General features: G+C 65.2%; 1 protein-coding gene across 1 annotated transcript in view; it reads left to right on the top strand.

The window, feature by feature from the left end:
- CCDC157 (coiled-coil domain containing 157) overlaps positions 1-270 on the top strand; it is a gene marked incomplete at both ends in the record, with an annotated part of 5279 nt that overhangs the window by 3062 nt on the left and 1947 nt on the right. The gene's annotated exons all lie outside the window — the stretch shown is intronic.

Raw genomic sequence — 270 nt, 5'->3', positions numbered from 1 at the left:
CCGGGGCGGCCCGGGGGCCCCCTTGGGCCACGGCGGGGTGCCCAGAGCCATCCCCTGCCCCCTCCCGCACCCACAGACACAACTTTCCCAGCAGGATCATTCTGGGATGCAGGATGGCATGAGGGCCATCTCCTCCTGGAAGATCCCTCTCCCTCAGCCCTCATGCAGGGAAGTGTCACTGGATTTCTCCATGGCCAAGGAGCAGAGGGAAGTGACTCCTCACAGCATGCCTGTTCTTCATGGCTGGGGCCGCTGCTTCCCGCACCCCAC

The sequence above is a fragment of the Nestor notabilis genome, unplaced genomic scaffold, assembly GCF_000696875.1.
Source record: "Nestor notabilis isolate BGI_N333 unplaced genomic scaffold, ASM69687v1 scaffold23086, whole genome shotgun sequence".
Classification (NCBI taxonomy): domain Eukaryota; kingdom Metazoa; phylum Chordata; class Aves; order Psittaciformes; family Psittacidae; genus Nestor; species Nestor notabilis.
This window is presented reverse-complemented; position numbering and strand designations above follow the sequence as displayed.